This window comes from Ursus arctos, unplaced genomic scaffold (assembly GCF_023065955.2).
Source record: "Ursus arctos isolate Adak ecotype North America unplaced genomic scaffold, UrsArc2.0 scaffold_1, whole genome shotgun sequence".
In the NCBI taxonomy this organism is placed as follows: Eukaryota; Metazoa; Chordata; class Mammalia; order Carnivora; family Ursidae; genus Ursus; species Ursus arctos.
In genome coordinates, this window is record NW_026622763.1 from 14346636 (window position 1) to 14368460 (window position 21825).

Genomic DNA, 21825 nt, shown 5'->3' on the forward strand with positions numbered 1-21825 from the left:
TCATGAATGAAATGAGAGATATTATTAATGACCTTACAGAAACTTAAACAAACAAAAAAACTATAAGAAAATGCTATGAACAATTAATTGCATATAAAAAATTAAGTAAGGTAGACTTGTAACAAATAAATAGATTGAATTTCTAACAAATTATTTGTTTTCAAAAAGACAGGCCTAGGACCAGGTGCCTTCACTGGTGAATTCTACCAAACGTTTGATTACAAAATAACACCAATACTTCACAAACGCTTCTGAAGAATGGAAAAGGATGAATCATTTTCCAATTCATTTTAGGATGCCAGTACTACTGTGCTACCAAAAGAGGCAGCGGTAACCCAAGTGAAGGGGACAGATGACCGCTATCGCTTATGACTATAAATGCGAAATTCCTCAGCAAAATACTAGCAAACGTAACCCAGCAAACATGTAAAATGAACTATACACCACAACCAAGGAGCCTTTCCTAGGAATGCAAGACTAGTTCAACATACAAAAATTAACCTGTGTGGTATACCACAGTAATAGAATAAAGGACAAAATTCGTAGAATCTCAACAGATTCAGAAAAGACATTTGACAAAATCCAGCATCTTTTCCTGATAAAAACACCCAACAAACTAGAAATAGAAGACAAGGGCACCTATGAAAACTCCACAACTAACATTACTTAATAATGAAAGCCTGAGAACGTTTCCCCTATGTTTGGGAACAGAAGATGTGCATACTCACCACCTTTATCCAGCACTATATTGGAGCTTCCAGACTGAGATATTAGACAAGAAAATTAAATAAATGGCGCCCATATCGGAAGTAGTGAAACTGTCCTTATTTTCAAATAACATGACCTGGTGTATAGGAAATGCTAAGAGTTACACACACACACACACACTTGCATGCACGTGCACAAACTTGAGAGAAACTATCGAAACTAGTGGAATTTCACAATGTTGCAGAAGAAACCATAGGAGAAATTTTCATGACTTTGGATTAAGAAATGTTTTTTTAGATATAACACCAAAACCACAAGCAGTTTACGTAAGTAAATAAATAGGACTTCATCAAATTAACGACATTTTTGCTTTAAAGAACTGCATTGACAAAGTAAACAGATAACAGCACAGGATTGCACTCTTAAAAATTTGTAAAGAAGATAAATCTTATGTTAAGTGTTCTTAACACACACACACACACACACACACACACACACAAATGCACACCCTCCCAAAGGGGCATAGGAAAATTCTGGAGGTGATAGATATGTTTTTATTATTTTGATTGTGGTGATGGTATTTGGTGTATGATCAAAAAAGCTGCAAAAAAAAAAAAAAACAACCTTTGTGGAATAGGAAAAAATATTGCAAACCATGCATCTACTAATAAACTAGTATCTAGACTACATAAAGACTCTAAAAACTCAATAATACAAAGATAAAAAATCCGATACCACATGGATAAAAGTTGTGAATAGACACTACCCCAAAGAAAATGTACAAATGACCAGTAAACACATGAAAATGTTCTCAAAATCACTAGTCATAAGAAGAATGTAAATCAAAGCCACAATGAGATCCCATTTCACACAGAGTAGACGGTAAAAAAAGAAAAAGAAAGAAAGAAATGAAGTGAATGTTTTTTAAGTAGGTGGAGAAATTGGAATCCTCTTACATTACTGGTGGGATTTTAAAATGAGGCGGTCATTGTGGATGAGTAACAGTTTGGCAGATCATCAAAATGTTAAATGTAGAGTTATCCTAGGACCCGGCAATTCTATTCTTAGATCTTTACTCAAGAGAATGAAAAACATATGTTCACACAAAAATCTGTACACAAATGTTCATGGCAACATTATTTGTAATAGCTAAAAAGTGGAAACAACTCCAATTGTCGTCAACTGATAAGTGGAAAAACAAAATACCATTTACCCACTCAAGAGAATATTACAGTAAAATGGAATGCAGTACTGAGACGCGCTCCAACATATATGAACCTTGAAACTCCTATTAAATGAAACGAACTAGTTACGAAAGAAAAGAAGAAAGAAAGAAAGAAAGAAGAAAGAAAGAAAGAAAGAAAGAAAGAAAGAAAGAAAGAAAGAAAGAAAGAAAGGAAAGAAGGAAAGAAAGAAACCCACGGATTGCATGGTTCCATTTATAAGAAAGGAACAGAATAGGCAGCTCCACAGAGACAGAGGCAAATTTGTGGTTGCCAGGGTTTAGGTGTAGTGGGAAGTGGGGACTGACTGGTCATAGTGTTTCATTTTGGAGTAATGAAGATGGTCTGAAATCAGATAATAGTGATGATCACACAACTTGCTGAATCTAGTAAGATACACTGAACTATATGCTTTAAAAGTTCGAATTTATGGCACATGAATGATATCACAATTACGCTGTGATTTTAAAAAAATCATTCGGTCTCTCCCAACTCGCTCTCATCAAAACGCCCCAGGGTTCCTCTGGGTGTACTCTCCACACTATTTCTCTCTCCCTTGTTGCAGCAAGCTAAAGAAACTTGCCTTTTATGGGCTCCACGTGTATTCCTTGGGTCTTTGGTTGGTGAATTTTACCAGTTCCTCCATCCTTATTATTGACAAAGATAACAACGGTAGTCAAAATGGATAATAATTTGCCAAGGTTTATTTTGTTTGTTTTCTTTTAGGCACAGATCATGCCATCTTTACAAAAGCCCACTGAGTGAGGTAAAGTGAGGTATTTACTATAAAAGACTGTGAGAATTAGAGAGATTATTTGCCATATGCCCAAAGCGACAGGGCTTGTTGAGGGGATTTCAAAAGTTCAACCCAAATCTCCAGACTACAAGGTGTTTTATTTCTTTTTCAGCTTGTTCCAAGGAATGGTCATTTTGTTCTAATTTTTCAGGATACAAAGTGACACCCACTTTCCTTAGTGAATAGACCCACATTTTCCTGCCAAAATTAATGAGGGCTAAATTTTTCCTCTACAACTATTTCATTCTTTAATGTGTAAGTCTCAGCTCCTGGGGCTTTCCTTGGTAGCAAGTCGTAAAGAGGTAATTGATGTGGAAATGCCTTATCATTTAATAGGAAGTCATCTTACCTTGTAACCAGGAAAAAAACCCAAAACCCCAAAAACATTACAGTCTATTTTTTCCCCCCTGGAACCACTTGGGTACCATGGCTATAACTCCAAATTGGTCAGCCAAGAGAGTCTGGGCTATTTTCCCTCCAACATAAATTGCAATAAACATTATAAAAGTAAGATGGTGTTGTTTGTAGCTTGAAACCCCCTTTTCAATTTCATTGTATAGATTCTCAAAATACAAGTTGCAAGTGGCCCCTTTTATTGTTGTTCCAATAGTACTATTGCCCATTTATTCATGTGCCACCTTAGCAGTGCATGTTTTTACACTTTACGGATTGCTTTGATTGTAAAAAAAAAAAAAAAGCTTTTATTTATTTCATTTAAAAAATGTCCTTGCCTAGAAAACAGAACTCTATTGATGTAGATTTTCTATATTTATTTATTTTTCTCTTCAGTCTACTAGTGACACTAATTATCTCTTTGCTTTGTATATATTGTTTTTCATCACGGTTTTGTTTTCCTTTTGATTTACTTTCCCTTTACATTTTTTTTTCCAGCAGGAAATTATGATGAGGGTCCAAAGTGGTGGTATTTGGAGAGATGATTATAAGTACTCGAATCTATTTATTCAATGCCCTTGAATGCGTACTGTTTCGGAAGGAGCTTAGAATTAGGAGTAAGATATGTAAGATGTCTTATAGTCTACCACTTATTTGTGGTGTAACTCTGAAAAAAAACACTTAACTTTTGTAAAGTCAAGGATTCTTTTATTGTATGATGGAGACGGTAATACCAGTCTTGAAGAATTAGTGTAAGATGCAAATGAGATCACGTACATGGAGCGAGGCACATAGAAAAATTATAAATGGAGTTAATATTTATTATTAGCTGCACTGTCATGAACTAAAGCCTCTGATGCAGAGAATGAAGGTCTAAAGTATCCCCTCTGACAGCAAACAGGCATAGAGCTGGGCACATCTTGGAGGCAATTAGGCCCTTATTTTGTAGTCTTTGAGATACCTTGCTAATTTTCAACTTTTACACGCAAGGTACAGGGTGGAAAACAGATATTAACTCTTTTCCCCTGAATCTCTGTGTTCTTCTCATGGGAATCTCCCATATTTCTTCAGAATGACTGCTTATAATTAATACAATGATCCCTTTCACGATTTCATCATCTAACCCGCTGTTGGGGTGAAAGTCCCCAGTGGTATGATATGAGTCAGGAAGGCCAACATATTAGCTGATTACAACTATGTCCAATTCTGCTTCCATGTTTTCTATACATTTAAGCTCTTAATAAGAAATTGTCAAAATCAAATTTTGGACGTATATGACAACAGCTGTATTTAAATAGCATCCCCTGGTTTGAAAAACTGGTTTTCGTACAGCTAGTATTTCATTTGTTTTCCTAATGAACCTATGAACAAACCCACAACATTATCATCCTATAACACATACAGAGAATCTACTGAAGAGAAGAAAAAGTCAACTTGGGAGACTGTGGGTAGGAAAGGCAATCCTCCACAGCCTATCACCCTTGCATGGTCCCCCAGAGTGTGCCTTGGGTCTAGAATATTTCCCTACATGAAGATAAAGAGCCCCCATAGTCTGCGCCAGGCATTTTGCCTTGTTTGAGATCATGTTTCCTTGTTCCAGATTTGATATGTACTTCCTTGTTCTGCCTAACTGTGTGTTATTTGGCATCTGGCTAACCCCAGCACCATCTCTGTTCCTGGTGGGGAATAAATGTGGTTCTTTGCTTGCGGCACAAGAGGGGCATGTTGAGACCATCTCCCTGCATTATCTGTAGGATGGAGCCCTTCAGCCATGATGGTTACTATAGAGACTGATCTTGTTCTATTTTCTGGTGAAGCATGTGTGCAGTATCCTTTCTAGCACCCTTTGAACCTGCAAGCCAGCGGGCTAACACCTTGGAACTACTGCTCCTCCTGGTGGTAGGTATGGGGAACTCCTCCCTTGGAGGTGATAAGTGTCTCTTGCTTAGCACTGTGCAAATGGGCTTTGTGAGGGACAGTGGTCATTCTTGGTGCTCTTGGTGCTGCTATTATTAACTTGGGTGCAACTAGTAATTTTCCCATTTCTCATATTGCTGTCAATCCACATATTGTTGCTTACTGCGAGAGAAAGGAGGCAGCTTTTCTTGGTTCATGTTGAGTTGATCTTTTTTAAGCACCATTCAATGTGATTTTCTTTCTTAGGCATGGTGTCAACATATGATGTTTGAAGATGAGTTTTGACATTATTAACAAACAGCTGTCCTACTCCTTCTTCATTAAAGTGATTTTGATGACTTATTCCTGTTTCATTAAGGCAATGATTGCTATTTCATATTTCACAGATTCTAGGCAATAATTTATGTACGTTCATCTTTTTTTCTGAATTGTATTCATTGTTTCCAATTTGAGAAATGGTACCTGAATCCTGACCACTCCATTTGTCTATTTGTCAATATGCTCAAGAAATCTTGATGCAATATTGGATTTTAAGTTTTGTGGGCATCTGGCCTGAAGATCTTACTCTTTTTACTTTATCACTTGGAAGCTAATTTCAGAAATTCTATGACATGCCCTTGAAATGTATTAAAGAGCAACATTGGGAATGACATAGAATTAATTCCAGACAGCATACAGGATGTGCTTACTTTCCCTTTGTGAATATCTTATATTCTAAATCAACATTGTTTAATAGCATTTCTATGATGATAAAAAAGTTCTACAGCTCTGCTAACCAGTATTACAGTCATAAGCCACATGTGGCTACTGAGCATTTGAAATTTGGCTAGTGCTAATCAAGAAATAACATTTTTAATTTTACCTAATGCTCATTAATTTAAATTAAAATGTAAATAACTAATGTGGCTAGTGTTTGCCATACTTAAGGAGCAGATCTTATAGCTTATTTTGTGTACTTTATACAATCTTTTGATATTTCTTGTCTGGAGAATGGTTCTTCCAAAGCTAAAGGAGTTACAGAAAACTAATAAAAAAAATCAATGGTATAATGGAAGCAACACGGAATTTGAAGTCTTAACAGAACTTTGTTCACATTGGAAAGAGCCACTTAATCTCCCTTCGTCTCTATAAAAAAAGGTTTAGAATATATTCTTTTATAAATGTGTGAAGTTGTGGAGTTAAATCAAATCAAATATGCATGTAAACTTTGGGAAAATAAAAGACTCAACCAGAATTAGTTTCCTTAAATTTCCTAGGGTGAGTCTCCAGTGGCTTATCACAGGGCATTTTCCACTGGTCATTTTAGGAGTCCTTCTCAGACAGGAATGTGGATACTTGGGTGTTTTTTTTGCAAACACATATTAACGATAGTATGTTTTTAGTGGCTTAGGTATTTTGAATAATAGTTTTTTTTTTTTTGTCAGGAGAATCCCATGTTTATATTACAATTTAGGATTAATTTTAGTATCTGCCTCTTGCTCAGAGATTTGTAAAATTACATGTATTTAGATTTAGTTTTAAAAACATACCATTGAACAAACAAGAGCAGGGGGCTACCTTGTAGCCTCATGTATCTTTTCTTCCTTATTAGTCATTGTCCTGTCAGGAAAACTAAAGCCACTGTAAAGAAAACTAGTTGTGTGTGTTGGAAATGCAGAGAAAGAGAGACGGGGGTCGGTGAATTAACTCAGATGTTAGTATCTGCAATAAGCATCAGCCATTCGCCCCTGAAACCCAGCTGGGTGAATTAATGTGAGGAGGTATCAGAGCCTTCAAAATCTGAGGAAGGGGCACATGGCCAGTACTGGAAGGGCCAACAGTGGAGTTACCACTTTGCTGGAACAGAGAACGTTGAGTCTTGTGGTTAAAGCTAGAAGTTCTTAACAGATGCGTACATCTAGAAATGCTGCCAGACACACAATGAGAAAGAAAGCGGCTTCTCCCGTACTCGTGCCAACTGATCTCCCATCTGTGCCTCTTACCGGCAGAAACTAACAAGAAGCCCGTTGTCAAGGGGGCCTGGAAAGTGTAATCTGCCTCCTGTTAGCCATGGCATCAAAGGTCAGAGAAGTTGCACGTGGGGCTGACATAAAAAGAAAAGGTTTATAATTGGGATATCTTCTGTCAAAGTGATAAAAACTTACCAAAAAAAATAACGGTTAGTTTGCTTACTGCCTTTAAAGCTTCTTAGATCTGTGATTTGGTGTCTGGCTGTATTTTTTAGAATATTCTTTCTCTCCGTTTTTTCTGAATGTTTCTTCTGTCAATTTCTCTGTCTTCTCATTTCTAGTATTGCCATCACGAATGATGTAGGAAAGATGTTGGAGTTCGAAGTTGACAGCCAAGAAAGAATTCTTGAGATGTCTTTGGTGCAAAAGTTGATTTTATTAAAGCAAGGGGACAGGACCCATGGGCAGAAAGAGCTGCACTGGGGTCATGAGGAGTGGCCCATTATATACTTTCAAGTTGGGAGGGTGTTAGAGATAGCATAAATCTCTAAGGAATTTTGGAAGGAAAGTTTCCAGGACCTTGAGGGGACTAGTTATTGTTGGGAAAAGGTCATTTATTACTGTCTAATAAAACCTTAGTCACGAGACCCTTCAGATGTATATGGACAGATCATATGCTTGGGGGATGACTGCCAACATGTATCTTGGGGGCTAGAGATAAAGGACATTTCCAAAGGGATTTTTATATGTTAAAGTAGACTTACAGGATCCTGGGGGTTAGGCTAGGATTGCCTTTCTGCCCTTTGCAAAGTATTAACTTCGAGAAAACTGAGTTCCTAAAGCAACGTCACTCTGCCTTTTTTAAGGACTTGTCAGTGGGCTGTTGGTATTAAGGAAATTTGATTTTTCTTTGTTTCCCACATCAATGAGCGTACTAGACTACTTTATATTGTACTATAGCCTTTGGATGCTCTTTTATTTTCTTTGGGTTTCTGGTGGCTTTGTTTCTGTTGACCTCTCTACAAGTTGACTCATTCTTTCCTTGTCTGAGCTGAGTCCACCAATGAGCTCACTGAAGATATTCTATTATCTACATTACTGTGTTTTCTTTTTTTCTCGTTTCCATTCAACTCTTTCATATAGTGTTGATATCTCCCTGAAATTTCCCATTTGATCTTGTCTCATGTCTCCCTTTCCATTAATGCCTTTAACCTATTCATCATTTTTTTACATTTCTTGTTGGATAGTCTCAACATCTATGTAAGAGGTGAGTCATACTTAGCTGATTGCTTTCTCCTGGCGGTATGATGTTTTTGTTGGGTTTTTTCTCCTCGTCTTTCCTTATGTCTTATAGATCTTTATTCTTTAAACCCAGACCTCTCATATAGGACGGTAGTGACAGAGGTAAACAGATTTTTGGCCTAAAAGTGGGCATGCTTTTCTACCTGCTTTGTTTTTGTTATGGAGACTTGGTTTAATTTATTTAGGTGTTGGGTTGGATTGGGGACTTTATGTTGCTATGGTTACCCTCAGGGCCCCACACTCTTCAAATTTATCCAATGACACCTCATGTTTAGTGTAGGATATGTGTTGCCAGTTTTTATCAATACGTGCTACACCCTGATTTTTAGGTCTTCCCTTTGTGCTGATCTCAGACGGCTCTTTTGTACACTTTTGCAACTCTTCCAGCTTTTCCTTTCATTCATTCCTTCATTTATTTGTTCGATAACAATTTACTAAGAGTATGCTCTATACATGATAGGACAAGGCCCTGTCTACATGCCAACTTGGGGTGTTAACATTTTTATACTACAAACCTTTAGGACTATATTGACTAGTTACAAAAATAGGAAAACACTTTAGGAATTTGATTTCAGTTGAATTTCATTCACAGATTAATTTGATAGAAACACAACGATTTTAAATAGTAAATATTCTAATCCTGAAGAAGAGAGCATTTACTACTTTTTAAAGTCTTCTTTTACGCCCTGTGGTAGGATTTTATAATATATGAATAGATTTATTATTGAAAGCAATATTATTCTCTGGCTTGCTGGAGCCTTCTTTATGCAAGAGATCATTTGATAAGCACAGTTACTGAATAAAGAGGAAAAAAGTAATTAAAACATCACATACTTTGCCAATATGGCAGGCCCAAAACAATTTGAATGAAACTTGGATCAATAAATCACATGACTGGTGATTTAAAATCTCAGCTGCTATGTTTAGGAGAAAATGATTTTCTCCTATATTAGCTTTTTGGTCTAGATTTGACCGAAATCAACATCATTTCAAGAAACAACCAAAATGTATTTAATTCTACAAGATTATAACATATTCATATGTTCCTTATGATATTTTGACTTACACATATTAAAATACTGATTATTAAAATTAGCGCACTTATTAAAATAATTATTTATATGTTTTGTTCTAATTTTTATTGTATTCTAATTTTTTAGAGATTTTATTCTAAATAATTTGTATTATTTAGAAATCCTATTCATGCAGTTAGGTCTAATTATTACCTCTTTCCAAATGACTTCTAAACCTATGGGCTATATATATCCACATGTATAAAAATCTATATTTACACCTAAACCAAACTCTAAATCTGAATCTATACTTACAACTCTATCTATCTACCTACCTGTCATCTGTCTACGTAGGTGAAGTTACAGAAATCTGTGGATTAAAGCTTAAATATGTCTTCTGCCATTCACCCCTGTATTTTGAACAACTGACCTGATGGTTTGTCCGGTATGATGTTCTGGATCTCTAAATCCAACATGTCTTAAGCTTACATTTTTTCTCCTGTCACTCAAGACGAACTTTGTCCTAACTCTGTATTTATACTAATAGCACCATATACTTAATTCAATCTCTAGCAGTCCAAGCTCATACTTTCTATTCCATAAATAACAAAGCTTTGGCCAAATTTTGCTATTGGTAGAAAAATGCTTTACTGAATCTCTCTCTTGACTTTTGATACAAAATGAGGTCTGTTGTGTTTTATTTATCCATTCAACAGATATTATTAAACACCTGCTCTTTGCCAGGCACTGAGACAACAGGAGCCGGTAAGCCTGATATTCACCCTGAACTCAAATATCTTAGAGTCTAGCTGATAAAACCAATCTTAAATAATTTCATCATGATCCACTGACACCCGTGCATCCTTAAGCTACTTTATTCTACTTGCCTTGCAAGGAAAGCTAAACCATCACTTCCTTCCAAGGAATTTTCCTTGGTCCTACTCCTAATACCCCATGGGCTGATAGTTTACATTGTACCTATAATGCCAACCTTCTAGTCAATTTTAAATTATTTAATATCATTTAATTGATTGTAAGTTCATCAAGGAATATTCAACTCTGAATATCCACATTTCCCAAAAGCAACAGGAAATCAGTAAGTGTGGTGAATTTGAATGTGTATAAAACCACAAAGTGCCCATATTTTATCAGAAAGAGAATATTTTCAAATTCCTTTCTGCTCTGTTTTTCTGCTGCTTTCATTGTTTTTATTCTTCATTACCAAGAAATTATAGAGTTGTCACGCTGCCTTATAATTATTCACTAACATTAATGCACGTTGGATTATTTTACTGCATGTTATGAGGATAATAATAAAATCAAGCAAGATGCATGGTACACAAATGAGTCTAGAAATTACTCCAAGCACTTTTTCTCATCTTCTTTGTGAATATATATAGTAGGTGAGCATATAGAGTAAGTAGAATCTGCCTAATTAATTTAATTCCTTGTTTTTCTGTGTGTGTGTGTGTGTGTGTGTTTAAGCTTACGGAAGTTAGTAACTAAAAAGAAAACAATACATGCAGAGTCCGTGCTATGTAAATGTATACATTTTAAAGATAAGAGTAGAATTTCATTCTTGATCATTTTCATATTCATCACACTAGCAGAGAAATTTAAACTATCCCTCCAATACAAATCCTCCCCAAAGAATGATAATGCGTTACCACTGAGGATAGGTCACACTCTAAGTAAGGTAATAGAAGCATGAGCCTTTTCTCTTGGGAATTTAATTTTAATGAGTTGCTTTTCAAAATTCCCAAGTCTCCAATCAGCAAAAGGGTGATGATTGATTAGTTTACCGCTAGGTAATGGCGGGTGTTATTCTTAAAAAGAGAGGTATACCAGTGTCGCAAATAATGGCATATGGAAAGCTGGTTAGTCTTAATGGTAGCCCTATTTATTTCCTTGGATGAAAATATTCCTAAGTGAGCAAAAATAGTATAGTTGGTGAGACGCCATTTTTATAAAATCATGGGTAGATCGTTAGAGTTGCTTAGTGACATGCTTCTAGTGATTGCATCATATTCATGGTTAACTGCTGTTGTTTCTCTTTCTCAAACTCATTTAAAGGAAAAGTCATGTCACACACTGAAGCTGACCTTGTTTTCACAGAGGTCTTAAAATGTAAATGAACACATGTTTATCTATCAACGAATAGCCCACAAAAAGTAAATATTTCCTTACTATCATTTCTGGTATATTCTTCCACACCTCACCATACATGGCTTATTAAACTGTCCCTCTAATGAAGTTTCAATATTCAAATGTAGCTTTTAGTCAATTTGCTAAACAACAGTTTAGCAAGTTAGTCAGATTGGCCACATCTTTGAGTGTGTACCTGTGTAGAAGGAACTTATCAATTAAAAATTAACCAAAGCTTGTCATTAAAATAGTGCTTGGGGTCTTGTTATTTGTTGTCCCTATAATCAGAGTCTGACTGGCAACTGTGAACTTGAGAGATGCGGACAATGACTATAACATGAGGATAAGGGAATGTCTTTTTTCAGAGAATTGTCCTATGTACCCCGATAACATGAATGTGCAGTGCTCAAGGGCTGTCTTTAAATTGATGATGACTTGTTTGAATCATTTAATAAGGCCATCTTAGCAATGAATACTTTCATAAGGTATCAGAATGTTTGAATAGATGAGCACTTGGGAAATACACACACACACATTTGAGTAGAAGTTCTAGGAAATGTGTAATTGTGTAATTCTCTGATGAAAACATCATAGAAACCCACTCTGCAGATAACAATGTTATTTCAGACAAACACATATACACCATTATTTGCATAAAGATTATTTTTTCAGAAGTTTTAGTAAAACCAGAAAAGATAATAGTTATTTTATGACACATGTAGTTTGGCGAGTAAAAATACAAGAGCATGTATAGTCCAAGAAAAAAATAAATGCCAATCATTTTGAGGATAGGGAATTTTATTTTGAATGCAGTGTCAGAGATGCAGAAACACACTTACAGGCTGGATATTACTTCCAGAACCTCTGTATCCTCTGCCATTTGCTCTTATTTCTTATATTCATTTCCATGGGATTCAAATTGTTTCCTTGTAAATAAAAATATTTACAAACTGTTTTTGAACTTGGGACTATTCACATATTGAAGTGTTCTTTTATATTAATAAAATGGCTGTAGTATGATTTTCTTGTTTGCAATTCTTTCCTTGATAGCTCAATTTTCCAGCATGGCTGAAAATACTAAACATCTTGAATGTAGGCTCCATTAATTTCTCAGTTGGTGAAGTTGTGTGTGTGTGTGTGTGTGTGTGTGTGTGTATTTATGTGTTGATCAAGTCATTTTGTTAGGGTGAAGATACGTCACCCAAATCCAATGAGCTGGTTGGCTTCTAAGAAATTATTTTTTTAACAAGAGAAAATATGCCTCTTTTCATAGAAAAACAACAACACATTTTAACCATTAGAATGACTTTGCATATGTGTGCCATCTGTATATAGTTAAGATTGAAAATGGAGTATGAGATTAGAATTTGAAAAAACATCAAGAGCATGTCATCTTCTGAAACTTAAGCTAATAGAATTAGTATAAGAGGGAACAGAACAGCCATTCTCAGGCCTAGTGTGTTGTCAAAGAAACAAGACTAACTGTAAAGATTGAATGGGATGTGTAAAGCATAGAAAAGGGAGGTGGGGATGCAACAAATATGTGTATGTCTTTGCTTTCTGCATTTTGGATGCAATGCGTGTACTGAGTATACAAAATAATTTCCCGTTTTCAGCTGATGCCTTGATTCTTACCAGTGTCTGGGCTAGGTGATGAGGGCAAGCGTGAGGAACCCCAGCATCACAGGATCACAGGCTACAGCCATACCACTGGAATGTGTCCTCAGGTTTCCTGAGGTTGTTGAGGTGTTGAGAACATCGGCCTTGGTGAGGAACACAGAGCAAGAGGAAATAAGTGTCAGCTTTGTCCCGGAAGAGTTAGGATCAAGTTCTGCCATCAAGGGCTGAGCATAGCCAGGAAATGTTGGAGACATTCGGGGCATAAGTTTGGCAGTTACAGGAGTGAAGAGGAAAGGTGGAGAAGGATGGCAACATGATTTGCAGAGTCTCTGCAAAATAAAAATCTAAGGCCTCTTACTCATAATTATTAAGAATTTCAAGACTATGACAGAAGACTGTAAACCAAGCATGGGCCTTTCTACGTGCAGAGCCCTAGGCAGTCAAAACGCACATGAAGGTGGCATGGAGTGGGGGCAGAGGTAAAGGATAAACATCAAGGCCCCCTTTCATTCTTTAAAGTAATGACAAACTATGGGAATCATGTTAATTCAGATTATTGTTATAGTTAATTGATTTTTCCCCATTTACTTTATAAAAGTTTTAGTTTCCTGTGGCAAGAAAATGCACAGGCAGTCTTGTCTCATATAGCCAAGTAGAATTAGTTTTTATGTCTCATTGTTTTTCCTTAATTATTGAACGCACAGTGCAAAACAATGACTTCATAATGCCTCTTACTTTATTTAAGATGAATTAATTACTTGATAATCTTAGCTTGTAGTCTACTTTAGCCCATAGGCCAAAGAGTAATGTAAAGGATAGTTTCATCGTTCAAATTCAGGGAGATCACATGGTGCATTAAAAATTACATTTGGGTTGTAGGACCAACATATATGTGACTGTCAGTGACTCAGTTAAATTATGTAAGTCTAACCTGTAAAATTTATATTATATTCGTGTCTGTAAGTGAATCAAGCTATTGGGAAGAAAATGCACATTTCTCTATTGTAAATCAAAGGTTTCTAAATTCCCTTCCCTCCTAACATTGATATAACGTGTGCACGTGCTCATGTGCGTGTGCACCTTTGTTGTAAAGAATTTCACCAAGGGTGTAAAGAGGGGATGGACCACAGCCTCTTAGAATTGCTCTTTGTTAACCAAGTGAAGGAGAAAAAGCCAGTGATCATTGAGGGACAAAAGGGAAAAAAAAACTAATTTACTCTTTTCTAATTCTAAGGCTATTAAACCATGTTTGGCAGCTAGATACTTATATTTCCAAAACAAATAAAGGTCTTTGCTGGGGTTAATTACAAAGAAATGAAAGTAGTATCTGTTCTGATCACATCACAGCTGTCATTTCTCTAACAACACCACATTCCAAATTAGAGGCCACGAAACACCTCGGCACTATTGTTGGGGGCAGAACCTTTTCAGATTACACTTTCTGTGCCAAAGAAATGACTGTTACAGGCGATTTACCCACACGTTTCAGGATTTAATATAAACACACAACTTTTTTTCCTTAGAAAAAAACATTAAAAAAGCTCTGCATTCGCACATCTACAGCTATACATATGAACCCCAGGCTTCATGAGAATTCCACGGGGAGGTTTTCACAAGGACCGGTGTGCAGGCCCCCCTTCCAGAGATTCTGAATAACTGAGAGGGGTTTGGGCACGCTTGCTGAAATTATTAAGTTCCTCGAATAATCTCGGTATTTAGGGAGGCTTGGGAAAGCATTGGTTCCAGTGTAGATATGTTTGACTTCTACTGCCCTTGGAGGTAGAGAGGAGGAGAGAGAATTTGTGCTTTGGGACGGAGAGATCAAAGTCCTCCAAACTCCTAAATGTTGGCATCCCTTCTCTGCGTGTTTGGTATCTTGTCTGGAAGCTTTAAAGATGGCGATCCGAACCTGCTGGATCACTTTTCTGCTGCCGGGGCAAAATCCTAGGTGGGGGTGGCTTATGGGGGCTGCGGTAATTTCACAAGGTGCTATATTTATGGGAGCCTTGGTGGAAGGACATCCAGTGAACCTGTGGCAAGTCGAAAGAACATCATTGAGAGGGTTCCCTGAAAGTAGCCTGGAGCTGCTGACTGAGATAGATAATGGTCAGTCCCAACCGCCCAGGGACTGACTCTGAGCTCACACGCTTATGGAATAAAGAACTGAGCACACAGCTTCTGTCTGCAATGTATATGGCTGGACCTGGTGAGGAGGAAAGTTAGAAAAATGATTCTATAATCATAGGATTCACAAAATGACACAGTTTTGTTAGCAGAATCCCAAACTGCTAGAGTATATAGCCTCCTGCCACAGAACACCAGAGGGATCGTCGGAGCTGACAGCATGGACGCTGGGCGCTGAAGAGCTCGAATCCAACTTTGGACCCTCCTGCTTACAAGCTGTGCAACACTGACAAGTCACTTGCTTTTCTAGGCTCAATTCCCTCAACTATAAACTGGGAATATTAAAATTGAAGAGGTTGTTTGAAGGCTTCATTAAGTTAAAAACAAAAATGGTGGTATGTAGGAAGTACTCAATATGTGTCGGTGATTAGAATTACTTTCATGTATTGAAACGCTGATAGTCCAAAAAAGAAAGAGAATATTACCAGTAATTTAGCACTTACTATGCTAAATAGCTTATAACTCAGAGCCAGTGGGATAAAGCTGCTATCAGGAGCTGTGAAGGGGATGACTTACCACCAGGCACATTTCCATCTGTTGCTGTTGATTAAACATGCCGTTGGAATTAAAGTTGTCACACGCTAATTATAAAGCCAGCGATGGCTAATTCATATGCCTTTGAAATATACTCCCAAAGTAGCAGGTAAACAATGTCGGCAATTACAGCATCTCATTAATTCTGTAAAATGTGATAATATTAGCTTGAATTAGGTGGTTAATAGTCTCCTTTTCCAGAAAAAGTGACAATTGTAAGGGTTGAAGAGCTTCCGATCTGCTACCAGATGTGAAATTTAAGTATAAAGGAGAATTCTAGAATTCGAAGCAGGGAGGTTTTCCTTGGCAAGTCACATCTATGCTGAGTTTAGTTTGATAACACAAATGCCAGTTGGATAATAGAAAATCTTGGTTTGCTCCAGGTTCCAAAGAATTCATTCCCCAGAGGGTCAGACAAATGGAGAAATCTTTTATACCTCCCCAGTCACTGCAGCCATCCTGAATTTTACTAGGCTGGTGCTGCAAGCCAAAACCAAGTAAGAAAATTTCAGGAGTTCACAGAACATCAGGCGAGCTGTTGACCATGTATCTACTGTCTGGGTGATTAATGCCCCAGCTGAGACCAGGAGGGACAAGAATAAGAAGATCGTGGAAGATCCTTTCCTGACATAGTTCTTGCTAAACATGCTTCTCAGGGTTGTTTTACCACTGGGAACATTTCTAATTCCTTTGACCAAAAGGCCATTTTTATTATATGTATTCTCTCGTATTTACACCAGTAAATTTTAGAATCTTCAAAGGGTGAAGATGCTTTGTAAGATTCCCTTTTAAAGACTATTTGCTATTGAGGAAAAGAAACATCTCTTGATTCCCTAGGGTATATTTATTTGTCCTAAATATAAATACATGAATTAATAAACTCAAAGGCAAGGCATATATGATAAAAACTGAATTAATCTACTCATTGCTCTTTTTATTTTAAAAATAATTTATGGCAACATTATGCTTGTATTTAATACAACGACCCAGTAGTGTACCTTTTTTTTAAAAAGACAATTCATCACTGTTTAAAAGAAGAAAGGGAACTAGCATTTATTAAGTACTTACTACTACACAGTCTCTTAACTTACATTCTTTTATTTAATATTCACCTTTATTTATTTTTTAAGGTTTTCTTTTTAAGTAATCACTACACCCACATGGGGCTTGAACTCACAACCCAGAAATCAAGAGCTGCATTCTCTACCAACTGAGCCAGGCAGATGCCATTAATATTCCCCTTTAAAGCCAGTATTTTTACCTTCATCTTAAAGAAGACAAAAGGGAGATTTTTAGAAACTAAGTTGCCCAAGGTCGCCAAACAAGGTTGACTCCAAAATCAGAAAACTTTTTGGTACATTTTGCTCTTTCAAGTCTCTATTGTTTACATTGTCAATAAACAAACAATAAAAGAAAAAAGAAAGAACTATAAGATTTGGTGTAATATTAGAGCAGATTCTAAACTTGATTGATCAACAAAATCAGGAACTTGAAAGAAATTTTCCTCTGGGTTGATTTTGTGGGTATCAGATTTTATTGGGGAACAATAAATATATTTGCTAAAACAATATTTTTCTTGGTCTAGGCAACATAGAATGCTGGAATAAAGACTGCTGAGATCATCTGAAAGCAGTATGCTGTAATTAAAGGATTATTGAATTAAGAAATCAATCTATGCTTAATACTTTCTCTAGGGCACCTGGGTGGTTCAGACACTTAAGAGTCAGACTCTTGATCTCAGCTCAGGTCTTGAGCTCAGGTTCGTGAGTTCGGGCCCCGAGTTGGGCTCCATGCTGGACGTGGACCTACTTAAAAAAACAAAAAAACAAAACCCAACTTTTTCTATAAGATGAAGAAAGTAATATTTGGATTTCCAATATAACCTAGAATGTTCTAGTCCATTATGATTTATATAAAACTTCAAACCTAGCCTTGGGGAAAGCATCGCATAAAATTACATTTCCAACACATTGGTACTGACTATAGCCTCTTCTCAATTGTTTGTTCAAATCTTCCCTTGATCTGCATCCTATTGTCTCTGGATATTCCATTATTTAAAAATCTAATATTGATTTCCCTTTAAAATAATTTGCCTTGCTTATTGGCACTGAAGTCTGGTGACAATTCCCTGGCTCTCACCTTGAGGACAACTCACCTATTTTCTTTAGCAGTGGCCCTCAAGCAACTTGGGGTGAACATCTGACTTGTCTGAGCTGGCTTCTACCACCTGGTATCTCATGCAGTTCCCTAGATGTGATACAAGGGCCAAACACAGAGACTGGAAAAGAACTTTGGAAACATCAAGTGGAATGTACAGACTAAATGTACAGCATTATTATCAATAGCATTTTGGCTGACTTTTTAGTAGAAATTAATATATCCAGATTGGAGGAAATTATACAAGATAAATTACCTGGTTTCTTTTACAAATATATTGTTTGGAGGTGGAGGAGAATGAAAGCAGAGCTTAAGAATTAAAAAACATTTAAAAAGATATTTAAAAATATCAGGTAAAACTAATGAGAGATGTCAGGTATAAAATAGATATTATTAATATTGTTTTACTCTTAAATATTCGATGTATATGTATTTATTTATATATTACTGAGGTCCTTTTAAAACTTACATGATTGAAAACACTGGAAGGATTCTCTATTTGTCAAGTTTGGGCTAATAAAGTCATATGAGAGAAAGTGGAAAAGTCTAAGATCAATAATACACTAGAAAACTATAATTTAGGCAGGATAGTTAGACTGGCTTTTTCCCAAACTTCCATTTTCAAATAAGCTTTTAATAATTGACTCTTCTCGTTGTCTGTCTGGAAAGAAAGCAATGCATGCAATAAACTTCATCCATTCTCCATTCTAGGATTCACATCTGTAGTATCTATCACTTTGAACAGAACAAATACATGTGGTCAATTAAATTCAACCAGGTGTTTTTTGTTGGCAAGAATCTTAGAATCATAGCCCAGGTATTGAAGGACCCTTGGAGATCACAACCTAATTTCCTTAACTTAATTCATTTTTTCCTCATTTACCATCCATAATCTCTCAAACTGGTGTCTATGTGTAAATATGTACATGAGTTGGGTTAATTCATTACCAAAGCAGAACAGGCCCTCATGCCATCTCTGCACTGTGTTATATTCTGAGAACTCTATGTGATGCTAACAATCGGCCAGGGTGATTTGTCTGCCATGGTGGGATTCTATCTCACTTAAAAAGCCATGATTTCAGCCTTTACATTGATAAATAGACATAATAACATGATGGATGGTTTTAATTTCATAATATGACTTCTACTTTGGGAATTCACAGAATGCTGCAGATTAATGCATGTGATTGAAAATAAGTGACATCATGAAATCAGGTAAGACTGACATCAGATGAGCTAAATATTGTTCAGGTCTTCCTCTGCTCTGTTTTGAATAGGAAAAACAACACAAAACAAGCCTCCCTTCAAAAAAACCTTCATTTTTTCGCCATGGTATCTTTATAAGTGTTCTTTTAAAAAATATTTTATTTATTTATTTGAGAGAGAGAGAGAGCAGGGGGAGGAACAGAGGGAGAGAGTGACTCTCAAGTAGACTCCCCACTGAACAAAGAGCCTGACACGGGGCTCAATCTCATGACTCTGAGATCACGACCTGAGCAAAATCAAGAGTTGGATGCTCAACTGACCGAGCCACCCAGGGGCCCCTCTTTACAAGTGTTTTAAGGACACACGATTTCTAAATACTGTATTAGAAAATGTTCAACCACCCAAAATCCCTATTAAGAGATACCAAGGGGATCCAGGTGTCTGAAATAAAAATGAAGAGCATAAAATTTTTTTTAATGAAAGCTGTTCAATGTCAGGCCAGAGGTAAGGCCCTCTCAGCAGTGACAGTGCTTAGCCAGCAAACTAGTAAATCTGTTCACCTACCGAAAAGCTTAATGAAAAGATATTTAAAAAGGAACTGCGGGAGAAAAAGACATCTTTTACATGAAAATGCAGAAAACAGGTGAAAAAGTATGATATGCAGATCTTGATTTAGCCTTTTCTTGTGATGCCATCAGCTCCCTAAACACATCTAAATGTTCAATTGCAATATATTGCAACTTACGTTAATCGGTTGCTTCAGTGCTAACCTGAGAGTGGAATTAAGCTGAAAATAGACATGGGAGCTGTTCGTGGGTTGATTTGCAGTGGGATGTGTGTGCACGTGTGTATGTGGACAGGCATGCATATATATGTACATATAATTTAGTGATGACATTTTCTGTGCTTAAAACTCATTCATTTGGTAAAGAAAGATCAATGCCAGAAAAGAAGAGAATAAAAAGGGGATTTTGTAATTTGTAAAGACATACATATTCATACTTTTTTTTTGAGACAAACAAATGAATCATTGGAACTAGCCAAAGTATTCTGAAAAACTTAAAGGTAGTGAATTGATATTTGATTTTTTTTTAAATAAGGAATGTAGATTCAGAAAGTGAGATTCACAGTGGCTGGCCAAATTAAAGTTTGGATTTTTCATTAGTTGTTTGCTATTTTTCAATGATTTTCAATAATGTGTGGTGGATATAGACTCAGTGCAGGCTTTGGGAATTAGATTTCAGAGGCATCCTGTGGAACCTGGAGGATCGTGAAAGTCCAAGGGGCATAGAAGTCTTTGAGATGTCACCTAGTCACATATATCTCCTGAACTGGTGAAAAACTTTTGCAGATGAAAAGCAACATAGCCCTCTGTCAGTAATACCCTCTAGGTTCAAGAAGTGGATTGTGTTACCTTGGAAAACTAAACTGTCTTCCACCAGCAGTCTTGTGTTGCTGCCTTGTAATGTTTGCTTCAGAGCTAGGCAAGCAAAAGTGTTATTCAAAAAGACTGTAGAAATTCACTCACAGATTCCTTATCAGAACTCATAATAACCACCTAAAGACTTTGGTTAATCATATTGACAAGAGGACCAAATGGAAACTAGACTTATGTTGGGATTTTCACAGCCCTCTTCATAGATAAAAGGAAACCAGTCACATTTTAGGGCTCATCAAATTCTACAAATGGAGTTATTTGCCCTTCACCTTCTCAGTTGAATGTGGAAATATTTTCACCTCATATCATTAGAAGATTACTCTCTCTACATTTCTTACTACTAGAATAATGTCTTCTGTAGATTATATTGTTTTCTCTGTTTCTTCTACAATTGGAATACAGACCACTACTATATATCATAATTTCATTACCTTTCTAAATTATTTTTGATGATCTCCTTAGACTTAGAATATCTATAAATAATAACACTTTAGAGAGAACATCAATTATATTTGAGGGCCTATATCATGGTTCAAATGTCTCCCAGTAACTTGTATAATTTTCATTTAACTTAAATATTCTCTGCATTAGATTGGAAAGATTACAATAATTATTTTAGGCTGAAAATGACTAAGAGTAAAGAGAGTTTTCCAAAGAAGCAGAACCAATAGGAGATTAGATATGTAGAAAATAGGTAGATATAGACAGATGTAGATGTAATTTAGGTATGATTTGACAGACAGAAGTCGAGAGAGACAGAGAGATTATGAGAAACTGGCTCACACAATGATGGAGGCTGAGAAGTTCCACAGTTTACTGTCTGCAGGCTGGAGACCCAGGAAAGCAGAAGATTTAATTTAGTCGAAGTCCAAGGGCAGGAGAAGATGAAATGAGATGTCCCTGTTTAATGGTGAGGCAGGAAAAAAAGGATGAATTCGACTTTCCTCCACCTTTTGTTCTGTTAAGGCCCTCATGGACTGAATGGTGCTCACCCACAGTAAAGAGGGCCATCTACCTTACAGAGTCCACTAATTCAAGTATTAATCATCTGGAAACACCTTCAAAGACACAATGCAGAAATATGTTTAATCTGGGCATCCCATGGCCAGTCAAGTTAATGCATGAAATTAACTCTTACAAGTCCATCCCTTGTCAACTTGGTACCCATATGCATCTCCTTAAACTACACCCAATCTCCAAATGAAGACAAAAACAGGGCCATAACGTAACCTAATATAGC